The sequence below is a fragment of the Lissotriton vulgaris genome, chromosome 1_2 (genome assembly GCF_964263255.1).
Source record: "Lissotriton vulgaris chromosome 1_2, aLisVul1.2, whole genome shotgun sequence".
Classification (NCBI taxonomy): Eukaryota; Metazoa; Chordata; class Amphibia; order Caudata; family Salamandridae; genus Lissotriton; species Lissotriton vulgaris.
The window spans coordinates 65016946-65030673 of NC_141686.1; the positions used below are offsets into that span (position 1 = coordinate 65016946).

The 13728-nt window shown below is 44.1% G+C and overlaps 1 protein-coding gene across 2 annotated transcripts in view; it reads left to right on the forward strand.

The window, feature by feature from the left end:
* The window catches only part of FOXM1 (forkhead box M1), a 192324-nt gene that overhangs the window by 97091 nt on the left and 81505 nt on the right, over nucleotides 1-13728 (forward strand). The window lies entirely within an intron of this gene.

Genomic DNA, 13728 nt, shown 5'->3' on the forward strand with positions numbered 1-13728 from the left:
ATAAGTATGCAAGCGCTACGGGTTGATCCCTGTGGCTTGTGGCTCTCAAAAGTCCACACAAACATACAATTAATTGCTCATGCGCTTTCTAGTGAACCGGAAGCGCACTGACACTTGTTAAAGAGAAACTTGGTGAAAGTACTATTTTAATTTCGAGGCCCTGTTTATAATTTTTTTACGTAGGTATGGAATGGTATTGTAGGTGTAATGTTACTCATTTTAAATAGCTGGACGAATGGACAGAAGCAGCAAAATATTCCAGATGGGCAGCACACTGAGCTAAGGATAGATTTTTAGCTTAAGTGCTTTCGGCCCTTCCCTTTATTAGATCGGCCACGGTAAAATAAGAAACCTCATAGTTTTTTCTATCCCACTTAAAGCCCTGGTGTTTGGAAATAACAATGGTGTGCGTCCGGGTCAGTCTGCTCGGGAGTGGGCCAACTGCTTTTCGAAACTCTGAAGCCACTTCCCCTCCGAACACTAGTTAGTTCCATGAAGGCACGGGCGGCAACCGGCAATGCTTTGCTAGTATTTGATAGAGATCTTAAATCACCGTGTGAGTAGGAAGGCTCGGGGGTGGGGGCGGAGCTTTGTGGCGAGAGCTCCGAGACAATCTGCCATGTATACTACAGTAAAGCTGGGTCAAAAGCTTCCAGCCACGGGAGTCAGCGACTTGTAAATGGCTGATAACCCGTGACCTCTCCTCGGCCCTGGGCCTGTTCACAGAGCCACAGAACAACAGACATCACTAGTGTCGGTGCAAAGCGCATTGCAGGCACAGTAATTCAAGCAAGTACTGGCACTCTGAATTGCGTGACAAAATATTTTGAGGGAATGCGATAATACCAAATATGCATTAGTGCTGAGTGACCCCCTGGCAGGGCTGCGGTCTTGCCAGGCCCACTCCATATCCTGCTCCACTCACGGACCCTCCACATGCCGAAATGGTGAACTATAAGGTAGTGAAGCTCATTGCACTAAGCAGCAATGCCCCTCCCCCGGCCCACTTAAAGCCAGAGATAGCACTAGCAGAATGATGAGGGTGGCAGGAATCAGAGGGAAAGGGGTGAAGTGTCACTGGAAATACTGGTGTGAGAAATGGAAAGCATGTGAGAGAAAAATCACCGTGTGAGTAGGAAGGCTCGGGGGTGGTGGCGGAGCTTTGTGGCGAGAGCGCCGAGACAATCTGCCATGTATACTACATTAAATCTGGGTCAAAAGCTTCCAGCCACGGGAGTCTGCGACTTGTAAATGGCTGATAACCCGTGACCTCTCCTCAGCCCTGGGCCTGTTCACAGAACAACAGACATCATTAGTGTTGGTGCAAAGCGCATTGCAGGCACAGTAATTCAAGCAAGTACTGGCACTCTGAATTGCGTGACAAAATATTTTGAGGGAATGCGATAATACCAAATATGCATTAGTGCTGAGTGACCCCCTGGCAGGGCTGCGGTCTTGCCAGGCCCACTCCATATCCTGCTCCACTCACGGACCCTCCACATGCCGAAATGGTGAACTATAAGGTAGTGAAGCTCATTTCACTAAGCAGCAATGCCCCTCCCCCGACCCACTTAAAGCCTGAGATAGCACTAGCAGAATGATGAGAGGGTGGCAGGAATCGGAGAGAAAGGGGTGAAGTGTCACTGGAAATACTGGTGTGAGAAATGGAAAGCATGTGAGAAATCAGATGGACGACAGCCGCAGAAACAAAGAGAGCCCGAGAAGAAGAGCAGAGCGGGGTAAAAGTGAGAAGACGTGAGACTGCAAGAGCAAAATATAGAGATGCGAAAGGGATAATTAATTTTTCATCCTTACACTGAGAACTGGGGGTGAAGCTGAAGACTGATCTATTGGAGCTGCAGGGAAGAGTTCTAGAGTCAGGAAGGCACAATTAACAGGTTAGGAAGGAATTTGAAAAGATAGAAAAAGGGAAAAATGCGTCTGTCTTGGCGCGGGGAGAGCCTCCTGTGTCCTTGACCGTGGGAGTGCCGTGAATCGATCTCAGAGCGGGGTGGGGGAGACATAAAACAAGCATTGGCGGCCGCAAAATGAAGAAGAGTGGGAGGGAAGTGCTGGCTCTCTGCATTGCGTGGATGGGGGTTGCATTCCTTTGAAGTGTGAAGCAGGCAGGCGGCTCGGGAAGCAAATGGAAAGCGTGTGCACGGACACACATGCACTTGGCAAAATCCGCCTGAATTAGCTTTCTGATTTAACCCCAATAGGTCTCTCTGAGAGACCTAAAAACTAGCAGTGCCCTTGTATAACTATGTAGCATGAGAATAACATACAGTAATGGTGTTATTACCTAAGACTTTTAGAACAAGAACTACCCACATCTAGTTCCCCTTAAAGATCAAAATAAGGGAACAACAATCTAGATTACTGATCCTGTCACATTTCATCAAACAAGATGGGCAGTAGCATAACCTATATATTTATTCATTTTATATATGCTAACCATGTTTAAAACAGTATTACTGAATAGCCAATTAAATGTCTCCTTGCTATTTCACAGATCGCTTAGACAGGCTAAAACAAAATTGAGAAATACATTTTACCTCCCCTTAATTTGTAGAGGAACCAGCCTCCTTCCCCCATTCTGTCAACACTATCAACCCCTATTTGTAGCAACTGGGCATAAACAGTTATAGGAGGTACATAGCACTTTTGAAAGAGCTAAAAAAACATGAATACCCCAATCCTTTTAGCAAGTGCGCATGGGCATCGTCTCCATCCTTGGATTGTTTTTTTCCATCACTGGGCTCGGATGAAACTTTTCCGCTCCGGTTCGAAATCTACTTTTCAATTACTTTCGATATCGACAAAACATCATCTCGACTCCGTCAGCTCGATACCGGTCGTCGACGCGGGCCGTTGGGCCTATCCACGCCGTTAGGCCTACACCTCATGGAAAGGACGCCATTCAAAAGTGTGGAGTGTGGAGAAAAGTTTCCACACAGTGACAATCACGAGGTGTACAGCATGTGTTTATCGCCAGAACATGACAAATCCAGCTGCATAGACTGTGCGTCCTTCGATCCAAGAAGACCATTCGAGATCGGAGGGCCCGTCGACACGACATGCAGAGATCGGCGACGGAACCGGTGGATATCTTCAACGAAGAGGTTCCGCTCGTTCCCGAAGAAGATTCAGACGATCTCCAAATCGTATCAGAGGCAGACGACTCGGATGGCTCCATACCATCAGGTCAGGGCGTGAATACTACTGCCCCGGCCCCATACCCACCACCCTAATCGAAGGCAAAGGTCAACACTCCGCCTCCGGGGCCCAGTCGTGACCGAAAAAACACTTTAAAGCCCTGCCATTGTGCCCTGCTCCGAAGAAAATACTAAAGCCTTCCGGTAGCTCCTTACCAAGCAAGCCGCATGTGCCGATCCCACCACCTCCCCAGGCACTGAAACCGAAAGAAGTCTCGACTCCGAAACCACCTACTTCTAAAGACAAACCTATGAAGCCAGCGTCCGACGCCTCGGAGTCGACAAGACCAGCTTCCACTCTGAAGCAATCATCTTCGGTACCGAAACCTACAAGGCCCGATTCCGATGCGCTCAAGCCCTCGAAACAGCCTACGACTCTGAAAACAACACCTTTGGAGCCGAAATCTACGCCAAAGGACACAACAGTGACTCCTAAGGCTACAGACAAGCAGCAACAACGCCCAGAACCGAAAAAAATCGGTGCCCGTAAAGGTTCTGCAATCAGAAGAACTTTTTCAACCTGATCCTCTACAAAGGAAGATCTACATTGACCCTAAAACAGGTGCTGTATCCACTACACCACACATAGGAAGAGGAAATTAGACACAGCACCTTCACCTGCAGTGCCTGTCAAGGACTCTGCCACATCTCCTATGCATCATTCTTTTCCTATAATTCCTTCTCCTTCAATTCCTGTTCCTCCTAAAAATTAATCTCAAATTTCTCCTGAACACTGTCCTACTCATTCTTCACATTCACCTCAAAATGATGAGTATAGCCTAGGGGGAGGGGTAGACCCAGATGAGCCTTTCACATACCTTATTGATGATCCAGACTGGGAGTACCCAAACCCACAAGATGTGCCAGACATTCCTGACACAGTCCTATCCATCAAAGCCTTCTCCCCCAGAAGATATTAGTTTTGGGCACTTGCTAAACAGGGCTGCCCTTTACCATGCATTCAGATGAGGCAGAGGAAGACTTTTTATTGGATACATTTGAACAATCACAAAGGTCTGTTCAAATTCTTCCTATGATTAAAGGGGTCATCAAACATGCTCCAGAAGTATTTAAAGATGCTGTACGTGCTAGGATTCTAAACTCTAGAATTGAGAAAAAGTACAGGCCTGCCCCTGGGGATCCAGCCTACATTAAAGGACAGCTACCATTAGCTTCACTAGTTGTCTCAAATGCTAGAAAAAGGGCAGACTCACAGACATCAGGTGAAGCACCTCCGCCTGATAAAGAATCTAAGGTGATAAATGCTTCAGGCAAAAGAATAGTTGCACAAGCTACCAATATATGGCGTATAGCTAACACACAGGCCCTCCTTGCAAGATACGACTGGGCTCATTATGATCAGTTAGAGACACTACTACAACATCTACCTGATCAATATAAGGCGCAGGCAAACAACCTTATACAAGAAGGCAAGTTAATTTCAAATGCCTCAATCAAGTGCGCACTTGATGTAGCAGACACTGCATCTAGAGCTGTAAACACTAGTGTCCTACTTAGACGTCATGCGTGGCTACGCATTTCAGGTTTTAAGCAGGAAGTGCAAACTACCATCTTAAATCAGCCATTCAACCAACATCAATTGTTTGGACCAGAGGTAGACACAGCATTTGAGAAGATGAAAAAAGATACAGATACAGCCAAATCTATGGGAGCTTTGCAATCCACACAATCTAGAGGCTCCTTTCGTCGCTCCTTCTATAGAGGAGCCTCCAAACAAACTGGAGCAGACAATACTACTTCCGTTAAGTCCAATACACAGACATCCTCCACTAAAGGATATTTTAGAAGAGTCTACAGAGGCAACAATAACAAAGGAAGAGGTCGGGTTAACAACAATCAAACCTCTTCCACTACAAAACAGTGACTTCCCTCTGCTCCCGCAACAGCATTCCACTCCTGTGGGGGGCAGATTAACACAGTTCCTACCTGTCTGGAATTCCATCACATCAGACAGGTGGGTAAGAAAAATTATCTAGTTGGCTACTGCCTCGAACTTACAGCGACCCCTCCACACATACCACCCAGGCAGCGTCCAATGTCCACAGAACATCTTGCGTTGCTCAAACAAGAAGTCCTATCACTTCTTCAAAAAGACGCAATAGAAATAGTTCCTTTACAACATCAAGGGACCGGGGTTTACTCGCTGTATTTTCTGATGCCCAAAAAGGACGGGACACTTCACCAATTCTCGACCTCAGGCCCCTCAATCACTATATACAATCAGATCATTTTCATGTGATCACTTTACAACAAGTGCTCCCATTGCTGCAGCAGGGCGACTTCCTTACAACACTAGATCTAAAGGACGCCTACTTCCACATTCCTATACTTCCTTCTCGCAGAAGTATCTAAGGTTTGTACTGGAAGGACAGCATTATCAATTCAAAGTCCTTCCATTCAGGGTAACAACTGCACCCAGAATGTTCACAAAGTGCCAAGCAGTAGTAGCAGCAGCACATCTCAGAAGACTACAGATACATGTCTTCCCTTATCTAGACGATTGGCTCATAAAAGCCAAGTCATTCAATCAGTGTGTCCAACACACACATCAAACAATTCAAACATTGCACGACTTAGGGTTCACGATCAACTACACCAAGTCGCACCTACAGCCCTCTCATGTACATCAATATTTAGTGGCTACAATAAACACGTCTACATCTCTAGCGTATCCCAGTCCAGCAAGGATACAGAGCATTCAAGCCTTAGTCACAAAGTTCCAACATTAACACTCTCTCCAAGCCAGAGTGTTCATGAGACTAATAGGCATGATGGCATCTTGCATCTTCATTGTACCATATGCAAGACTGCAAATGCGTCCGTTACAGGAATGCCTAGCACAACAGTGGAATCGGGCTCAAGGGCAACTAATAGACCTGGTGTTGGTAGACAGCCGCACACATCGCTCTCTGCAGTGGTGAAACACCAAAAACTTGAAAAAGGGCGGCCGTTCCTCGAACCTGTTCCACAAATAGTACTCACAGCAGACGCATCTCTCACAGGATGGAGAGCCCATCTCCTACATCATACAACTCAAGGGCAATGGACCATACAACAAAGATCGTTCCATATCAATCACCTAGAGCTGCTAGCAATATTCTTAGCACTCAAAACATTCCAAGTACAAAACAAAGCTGTCTTGATCCTGACGGACAACATGACAGCTATGTACTAGCTGAAGAGCGTGGATGGTTGGTTGATCGAAGCCCCTACGCACCTCGCTCCAATCGAAACCATCACCTTGATTGAGGTTGACGGCCATAGGTAAATTGCTCCCTAACAAGGCTCCAGGATTGGATAAACTGCTGGGGGATTTGTTTAGGGCACAACCTAAAATCTGGGCCCGTTATTTGGTCGTTCTATTTAATGGTATTCTGCAGGGAGACAACCTGCCCCCTACCAGGTTAGGAGCAGAAATTGTTCCTATTTTAAAAAAGGGCTGCCCGTTAACCCCCTCCAATTATAGACTTATCAGTTTAATTGACACATCACAAAAGCTGATGGGGAGGGTCATCCTTGACAGGATTCTTGGATGGATCAAAGAGAAAGGGATCCTCTCTATACTCCAGGCAGGCTTTAGGGCTGGTACATCTACCTTAGACCAGATATTTCGCCTGCAGTTTCTGTACAGGAAAACAGCAAAGGTAGAGGGTGGCAGCCTTTATCTTGTTTGTGGACCTGCGGGCGGCTTTTGACCTGATCCCGCATGATAAATTATGGAAGGTGCTGGCAGACCTGGGACTCCCGCCATACTTACTAAATGTACTATCTAGGCTTCATGTAAATAACTTTGCCCAGGTCAGGTGTGGTAGGCATGGCGAACTCACAGATCAATTCCCTGTTCAAAAAGGAGTTTGCCAAGGGTGCGTGTTGGCACCCACACTATGTAGCCTCTACATTAATGGCCTTGTTGAACATCTGAATGGTGTGGTTGCCCTTAAGTTGGCCACGGGTAGAGTGCCCGCTCTGATGTTCGCAGACGACATCCTGTTGTCTAGAACATCGGGCATTCAAAAAACATCGGATGGATTTGTGGAGTCCCCGTCCCCCCCCTGTCTCAAACGGGTACGCCCAAATCCGGTCTTACATGGCACTCCCCTTGAAAGGGTTAAATCATTTATTTATCTGGGTGGTACTTTAACCGAGAATTTTGATTGGAACGCGCAGACTGTTAAGTCCACTCTTAAGCTATCCCAGCTTGCGGGAGGTATAAGCAAAGTCTTTAGGGAGCCAACCGTCAGGCCGGTGTCCCCAGCCCTGGAAATATACTGCCGCCAGGCTAGAATGGCAGCAATCTATGGGGCCGAACTTTGGGGGCATAAGCAGACCATGAACCTTAAAAGGGTAGAGCAGTCCTTTGTGAGAAATTTAGTTGGGTTACCGCCTAGTACGCCTTTAATCCCTCTCAGATTGGATCTTGGCATGGTCCCAATAGAAGAGATCAGTGCAAGGCCAATTATGTACTGGAAGAGGTTGTGGTCAGTCCCTGAACTGGCCGCTTTTAGAGCGGAATTTTCTGAGATTTTGTCTCTTCTTATATACAAAAAGATCCCTTGGCTTCAGCACATTTGTGCGGTTAGTACCCAGTTAGGCCTTTTGGGACTGTGGGAAAACCCTGAAACTTATTGCCTAGGGAAGAAGGAACTTCTTTCTCACATATGCACGCTGAACGCTCAGATACTATTGAGCTCCATATCATTGGGTAGGTTGACATCTGAATTCCTCTTAGTCAAATCTGATTCTAAGCTTGAGGAATTCTTGGACAAAATTGAACCCCCGTTTGCTCTAAAGTTATATCTCCAGCTAAGGCATGGCACCCTACCAATTAGGTCTTTCACATCTAAATTGTTAAAACTTAATAATGAAGTCTGCCCTGCATGTAATTATAAAAATGAGAATGTAACACATGTATTGTTTTTTTGCCCTGCCTACTCTGCAATTAGAAATTGTTGGCTAATCCCTATTTGTAAGAATTTGGGATTCTTGCACTTTACACAGCCCTGCAGGATATTGACCTATGACACCCATCCTCCCATTGTGTTTGCGGTTTCCCGTTATCTCTTCAGCATGTGGCGTAGAAGACAAACTTTTTTAACCTAATTGCTGTACCTATTGTTTTTATCTTTGTATTTTGATAACTCTTAGTTTAAATCTGTTTAAACATTTTATGACTATTCTTTTATTGACTGTGCTGATGTATTTTATGTGCACTTTTATGGTCATCTGACCGAAATAAAGTTATCAATGAATGAATGCTATGTACTATATACAAAAACAGGGGGGGACACACTCTACAGCTGTCTCTGCTTGCACAGAACATTTGAAGATGGGCCATTCCACAAAACCTATATCCGTTAGCAGAACACCTTCGAGGAGTTCGCAATCAGATGGCACATCTGTTGAGTCTACGGACACAACAAATACACGAATGGAAACTACATCCGCAAGTTCTTCAACCATTCTTTCACAGGTGGGGTCATCCAAACATAGATCTGTTCGCCACACACACGCAAAATACCCAACCTTCGCCACCAGGTTTCCACACCCGCTGTCCAAGGGCAATGCGATATGGATGAACTGGTCAGGCAGATTTGCGTATGCTTTTCCGCCACTACCACTAATAGTGCGTAAGCTTCGGCAACAATCGCTAAAACTAATTTTAGTAGCTTCCACATGGGTACGCCAACCATGGTATACAACTCTGTTAGACCTATCCCTAGTTCCTCACCAAAAGCTACGTCTGACACCATCACTGCTAAAGCAGAACAATGGAGACATCCGACATCCAGACCCAAATCAACTGAATCTGGCAGTCTGGCTATTGAAGTCTTAGAGTTTGGTTATCCTAACCTACCACCAGACTGTATGAATATCATTAAAGAAGCCAGGAGACCTACTACTAGAGCTTGCTATGCTGCTAAATGGAAAAGATTTGCCATTTATTGCAACAATAACCAAATTGATCCCTTAGATGCTTCTATCCAAAATATCATTTGCTACCTTCTACATTTACAAAGATGTAACTTGGCATATTCGTCTATACGCCTACATCTTGCAGCAATTGCAGCAGATTTACAAAATAGACAACTGTCTATTTAGAGTGCCTGCTATTAAAGCATTTATGCAAGGATTAAAAAGAATAATTCCCCCCAGGTTACTACCCTCTCCAGTGTGGAACCTAAACGTTGCTTTAACAAGGCTCATGGGACCGCCTTTTGAATCTCTACACAAATGTGAACTGCAATTCCTCCCATGGAAAACAGCTTTTCTTATTGCTATTACCTCTTAGGAGAGTAAGTGAGATACAAGCTTTCACTATACAAGAACCGTTCTTACAATTACACCGTAACTAAGTGTTTCTAAGAACTAATCCTAAATTCCTTCCAAAAGTCATTACTCCTTTTCATTCACACCAATCTGTAGAGTTACCTGTGTTTTTCCAAAACCCTGACTCTGTAGCAGAAAGAGCTCTACACACACTAGACGATAAAAGAGCTCTTCTCTGTTAGGACCAAATCCTTTCGTAAAACAAAGCAATTGTTTGTATCTTTCTCTCCATCACATAAAGGCAACCCCATCTCTAAAGCTGGAATTGCAAGGTGGATTGTAAAATGTATATAAATATGCTATCAAAAAGCAAAACTTACATTAACAGTTCCTCCTAGAGCGCACTCCACAAGCCTCTATGGCTTTCTTAGGGAACATTCCCCTAGAAGACATCTGCAAGGCAGCAACATGGTCTACAACACATACCTTCACTAAACACTACTGTGTTGATGTACAAGCCAAGGAGCAAGCTGCAGTAGGCCAAGCTGTTCTAAAAACTCTTTCAAACTACTGATACAGGTGACCACCGCTAAGGGAGACACTGCTGTGCATTCTATGCAAATTGTACAATCTACAGCTCATATGCCTCGAACGGAAAATGCTACTTACCAGTATGCATCTGTTCTTGGCATGTAGAGCTGCAGAGTTGTACACGCCCTCCCGCCTCCCCGGGACCTGTATCTGTTCCAGTTTTATCTTAATTAGATATACACATGGACATCCTTTCTTTACTTCTACTAACTCCATTTCCCATCATGGCGAAAAACAATCTAAGGATGGAGCCGATGCCCATGTGCACTATCGTCCAAGGGAGGAGTCACCTATCTCGTGACTACAAAGACCTCTTCCAAGACGACAACAACATGCAGATATCCGAGCCCAACATCCGGTGGCGATCTAATGCAAAGTGTATAACTCTGCAGCTCTACATGCCAAGAACAGATGCATACTGGTAAGTAGCATTTTCCTTTGTTTGCAAACACAAATGTCAGCTTAGGTTCTGTTTATAAAAGAGTGGCCTGGGAGTGGCTTTGATGTTGTCCACCTTTTAGCTGGCGTCCTCTCTGCTTTCAAAAACCAAACATTTAACTATCTTATAGGACATGGACGTATTTAGATATGCTACAGACTAGTATTGACGGTTGAAATGGAGTGATTATAAAATTAGATTGATTCCTTCCGTTCCTGAATTACAGTTCTGCTATGAATTATCCCACTAAATGGCAGAGGACACCCCTGAATTAGACCATATGATGTCTTCTGTCCTACAGACTTGGAGCAAAGAAGTTCACTCTACCTCTGTGCTAGCTACCAAGGATTCAAGCACTATGTTCACTTGCAAAGGAAAGCTGCATTGCTATCGTATCTAGTACTATGAAACAATCGGAGAGAGAAAGGGTGCAAGGCACTCTTATTCCCCCGGGTTACGTATGCAAAACAAAAGAAGAGTGTCATATGCAAAGGTGTCTATGTAAAGACACAAAGGCAAAGACTGTGAAAAAGGATTATAGAAAGATACCCTCTTGTTGACACATTGGAAACCTTCAAGGGTTTTGTGGGAAGCCCTCACTCACCAACCTGGTTGGTGACCTGCTTCATCATCGGGCCCACCAGGAGAAGCAGAGTGCCTCCCTGGTGTGCTACAACGCCAGATTACTGCGGAGCTGGATTTTGTGACAGTGATGTGAAAAGTGATGTTAAAAATGTCTAATACTGTACCACTCAAAATGATTTATTTACTGGTCAGTTTAGACATGGTTAAAAAAGGATATGTGTGGAAAAACTACCAGAGATTATGATGGGAGTTTCCACTTAAAGTGGGGTCAACATGTTTCTGCCCTTTTTAAGTGTAAGAATTACGTGGGCATTCGTCAGGACCGTGTAGCGCGTACCTCGGCGGTATGGGCGCGCTAAGGCCCACCCTACCAAAGGACGTGAAAGTTAAAAACTGCTTTATGTGTAAAAAAAGGTGCAAAACAGAACACAAACCACAAGTTATGAGATTTACCTCAACTCAGAGGAACCTGTATAGTTTGTGTAGTAAAAGATCCACACCCCATGGGTCTCGGGAGGGGGGCGGAGGCGAAAATGGCACACCGCCCGCAAAGCCTGGCACCCGCTTGGCACCTAGCTTCTCCTGCTCCGGATCCCGTGGGGTCTGGAGCAGGAGAAGCTACACGCTACACGGTCCTGACGAATGCCCACGTAATTCTTACACTTAGAAAGGGCAGAAACATGTTGATCATTGTGGTTGTTCAGAGGCTTAGACTGGTGTAGAGATGTTAGAATAATTTGAGATTACACGTCTGAATCATGAGATCACTCACCATTCTGCTGATAGAAGATTGGCTAAATCTATACCTTAACACCTGGTGTTAGAAATATGACTGGGCACTGGGCACCGCTGGAAAATTTAACACACCCTCTTCCCTCACTCTCATCAACAAAAACCGAAATAAAAGCGTAGAAGTTTAGAAAACATTTCCTATGCGAGCCCCATGCTGAAGAGTATTGTTTTTGACTTAACCAATCAATGTTTTATTTATCAAACTACTGTCTTTTTTTTTGTCTTTCATCTATGATTATAATACCTTTTTATTGTGCAAGAAAAGGTATCCTACAATATGCAAAAAGGCGTTGGCAAAGCTAGTGGGTATCTGCATTAAATAGCTGAGCTACTGTTTTTGCAATGCTTGTCTACACTGATGTGCATGCGTGTCTGGCATTCTTGAAATGAGTCTTGAAACCCATTCGAAGATGGTCACCATGCTTGTGTGTGTGCGCTTCATGTGTGTCTTGATGTGTATGCGTTTATCATGACGTGTGCGTGCATCTGTATTTTCACAATACAGATTTTGTTCTTTACTCTTTTTTTTTTTTTTTTTTTTTTTTAAATTTACCCTTCCAGTCCATGTTAAAAATAAAAAAATTATAAAATTTAAGCCTGCCCAAAAGCACATTTATAACGAGGACTGGACTGGCCTGAAATTATATTGTGGACATAAGTTTAGTAAATGCAGCGGAGTGGGAAGAACAAGCTGGAAGGGGCTAAGGATCAATTTTTTTTTAAATACTTAAACTATGAAGAGTGCTAAAAGTGAAAGAAAAACGAGTTCTTTGAATGCAAGCAACATCAGCAGTGTAAGGATGCAAGTCAACCAATTAGAAACATCCGAGACCAAAATGCTCTGTTTCACATTGTGATGAAAGCAGTTGTTCAGAAGCAGGTGAGTGAGATGGACAACAAAGCCCTCCAGTCATGAGCAAGGGACTGACCTGAACCCCACTCTGCCTATATTGGTAACAATAGGTCTGGGCAAGAGACAACTAAACTTCTTGAGCAGAGACCTAAAAACATGAAATTTGTTCTTCAGGCTTTAACCTTTTGGTTGTTATTCATTGTCTGTTGGCTGCCTCTTTGGGCTGTAGATTAACATTTCCTAATTGTTGTTTTCCAATTTCACAGTAAAAAGTAAGTCCCAGGTTAGCTGCCAGTTGGTCATTTCCCTTATTTTGCGTTGCTTTGAAATGTCTGTATACCTGTGATTTTATAGTATTTTATTGATTGATACATACATCACAACACATGCCACGCAATGCAAAGAACAGCTGGTCATTCACTTTTTCATTTGAGATCAGAACACACATTAAGGCAACCATCAATGTTAGATCCACACAATGTATAGACTATCTATCTGACGGTGTAGTTCAGCCACAAACTGAAATTGTCAATGTCAATTCTGAGACTTAAAATGTAATGTAAAAGCGTGTTTGCTGTAGTTTCTCCATGGTTTAAAGATAATTTGTCATCCTGAGGTGTAAAATATACTCCAAGTGTTTGTGAGGTGCTGGATCATTGAGTGACACAAGACCATATTTGTTCTCTGAACAGAAGGATTTCACTTTAATGCTTTGCTAGCTATTTGTAATAATGTTTATGGAGAGGCCGATTGGATTCTGTTTCCTAGACCACGTAGTGGAGTTGAGCCTTAGCAGTGGTTTTCATTTTGTGCAATGCCTTATTTTAGACCAGCTGTTGTATATCGCCTACTTAGTTGTTGCTATATATCTATCCATTTATGTGTGACGGAGGTTTGAAATGCAAAATTCAGACCAGTTTAAGTAAAAATGAGTAATTTTTCAGGAAATGGGTTTTATGTTC